This window comes from Oncorhynchus keta, unplaced genomic scaffold (assembly GCF_023373465.1).
Source record: "Oncorhynchus keta strain PuntledgeMale-10-30-2019 unplaced genomic scaffold, Oket_V2 Un_scaffold_3710_pilon_pilon, whole genome shotgun sequence".
In the NCBI taxonomy this organism is placed as follows: domain Eukaryota; kingdom Metazoa; phylum Chordata; class Actinopteri; order Salmoniformes; family Salmonidae; genus Oncorhynchus; species Oncorhynchus keta.
The window spans coordinates 116,624-119,766 of record NW_026290925.1 but is presented as its reverse complement, the minus strand read 5'-3'; the positions used below and the strand labels follow the sequence as shown (position 1 = coordinate 119,766).

At 44.7% G+C, this 3,143-nt stretch overlaps 1 long non-coding RNA gene across 3 annotated transcripts in view; it reads left to right on the top strand.

Moving 5' to 3' along the window:
* LOC127928762 (uncharacterized) overlaps window positions 1-3,143 on the top strand; it is an 89,837-nt gene that overhangs the window by 81,791 nt on the left and 4,903 nt on the right. The window lies entirely within an intron of this gene.

Sequence of the window (3,143 nt, the reverse complement as noted above, 5' to 3'; positions counted from 1 at the left end):
GTTACAGTATCCACCATTGCTTGTGCAGCAGAACACAGTGCTATTCTCCCTCTAGTCCTCAAGCAGCAGGACAGTGAGCTCCCTCTATGGGGCACTAGGTTATAAAAATATAAACAGATTCCCTGTGTCAGCATTTCACTTGGACACTGGCACTGTGTTGACACACAGCAGATGAAGTTAAAATAGGGAAAATAGATGTGCTTCAAGCCAAACCCTCTCCGCTACTGTAAATAAAACATGTATACACACACATATGCAAATGATGTCACACACACAAACACACGAGCGGCCCTCCCAGGAGGCACGATCACACTCAAGCAGAGAATTCAGTGTCACAGAAAGCCAGTTTCTGACCCTACATCCCCGCCAGACAGATGAGGCAGCTGGACAGGGACGGGCAGCCGTCTGGCCCTCACAGCCCCTGGGGAACTGTGAGGAGGAGACCCCTCTCTCTTCTGGAGAGTGACCAGCTGAGCTGCTTTACTAGGTGTATGAGAACACCGTCATGTCCTAGGTCAGGGCTGTCTAAGCAGGATACACAGTGGGCTCTGAACTACTGCTGAAGGCCTTGTGGAGGAGCCAGCCCAGTGACAGTCTTTACACTGGTCATAAAGATTTACATTTACATTTACATTTAAGTCATTTAGCAGACGCTCTTATCAGAGCGACTTACAAATAGTGCATTCACCTTATGACATCAGTGGAACAGCCACTTTACAATAGTGCATCTAAATCTTTTAAGGGGGGGAGAAGGATTACTTTATCCTATCCTAGGTATTCCTTAAAGAGGTGGGGTTTCCAGGTGTCTCCGGAAGGTGGTGACTCCGCTGTCCTGGCGTCGTGAGGAGTTTGTTCCACCATTGGGGGGCCAGAGCGCGAACAGTTTTGACTGGGCTGAAGCTGAAGATCCTGCTTGACTGACAGTTGAGTTACATACAGTCCTAGTTCACCTCTTGACAAACCAAATCATTGTTGTTGAGGAAAATGTGTTTTAATAATATATTTGGCTGCATCGTGTTAAATAGGTGCATTTGTACTGCAGAACATATAGTGCATTGGAAAGTATTCAGACCCCTTGACGTTTTCCACATTTTGTTACGTTACAGCCTTATTCTTAAACGGATAAAAAATAAAAACATAACTCATCAATCTACACACAATACCCCCATTATGACAAAGCAAACACAGGTTTAAAACATTTTTGCTAAATAATTTCAAATAAAAAACAAATATCTCCCATACATATACCTTATTTACATAGGTATTCAGACCTTTTGCTATGGGACTCAAAACTGAGCTCAGGTGCATCCTGTTTCCATTGATCATCCTTGAGATGTTTCTACAACTTGATTGGAGTCCACGTGGTAAATTCAATTGATTAGATGGGATTTGGAAAGGCACACATCTGTCTATATAAGGCCATAGCATCATGCTGTGGGGATGTTTTTCAGTGGCAGGGACTGGGAGACTAGTCAGGATCGAGGGGAAAGATGAATGGAGCAAAGTACAGAGAGATCTGATGAAACCTGCTCAGAGCGCTCAGGACTTCAGAATGGGTTGAAGTTCACCTTCCAACAGGACAACAGCCCCTAAATATACAGCAGGAGTGGCTTTGGGACAAATCTCAATGTCCTTGAGTGGCCCAGCCAGAGCCCGGACTTGAACCCGATCAGACATCTCTGGAGAGACCTGAAAATAGCTGTGCAGCGAAGTTTCCCATCCAACCTGACACAGCTTGAGGGGATCTATAGAGAAGAATGGGAGAAACTCCCCAAATACTAGATGTGCTAGCTTGTAGCGTCATACCCAGAAGACCTGAGTCTGTAATCGCTGGCAAAGGTGCTTCAATAAAGTACTGAGTAAATGGTCTAGTTAAGGGATCTGAGTACTTTCCGAATGCACTGTTTTGCAGTCATATTGTCAGCGGCTGATGGAGGCACGTTGTTCTCAGCGGCTGATGGAGAGCACGTTGTTCTCAGCGGCTGATGGAAATACGTTGTTCTCAGCTGACTGATGGAAACGTTGTTCTCAGCGGCTGATGGAAACGCGTTGTTCTCAGCGGCTGATGGAAGAGCTGCGTTGTTCTCAGAGGCTGATGGAAACACGTTGTTCTCAGCGGCTGATGGAAGCACGTTGTTCTCAGCGGCTGATGGAGAGCACGTTGTTCTCAGCGGCTGATGGAAACACGTTGTTCTCAGCGGCTGATGGAGGCACGTTGTTCTGACGGACTGCACGTATTACAGGTTTGATATTGAAAGATATTTTGTGTATTTGCAGTTGACCCTGAAAACTTGTCACACAGATTGCAAAGCATTCCCCAAAATGCCAAACATCTCTCTTCCTCCCCACATCAATAGAATAGTAGTGTAGAGTGTATACACTAACTATTCAGTTGTGAAGCTTTGCCTTACTAAGTGCTTATAAATATTGAATGGCTAAATGGGAAATGTTAACATTTGTCCAATTGCCTTGTTATTAATGAAATATTAATCGCCAAGAAAAAGCTTTTGTTTTACCACAACAGTGAGAAAAGGTAAAGTTGAAATGAATAACACTTTTTGTATTCCTTCGTAGATGTTGACGTCTTTGATCCTTCCTGACCCCCATTTTCCATGTCTGTCAGGGATGATACATACAGCACGCCCTGCATTGTAGGCCAGTCAATTATACACGTAGAGATTCTAAAAGTAGGCATCTCAGATCTACAGTGGCAGAAGACGTCCATTCAGGACAATTCAACTGATTTAAATGAATGGCCTCTACTTCTTGGATGCTGGATTTCAGCTATTCACTGTAATCTGTTGAGTTAGCTGGGTCAGAGATGAGTTCTTCTGTTAGTCCAAAATCATACCAAAGTGGAGCGTAGAGCAACAAGTCTCTCCTTCTCCTCCTCTACCACTAGCAGCTCCAGAGAGGCACAGTGTAACTCTCTCCTCACGTGGCGCTGTTCCTACAGAGCAGGGTGCTGCTCCTGCAACACACTGGAACCCCCAGATTACTGTGCCTGGTACGTTATCGACCTGCAGATCCAACTATCCATGGATTTTCACATTTGACAAAAACACACCCTACAATTCAACCCAAATGAACTCAAATTGTCAGTCAAACTGAGAGGGACAAGATTCTTCAAGATAAATATGCCT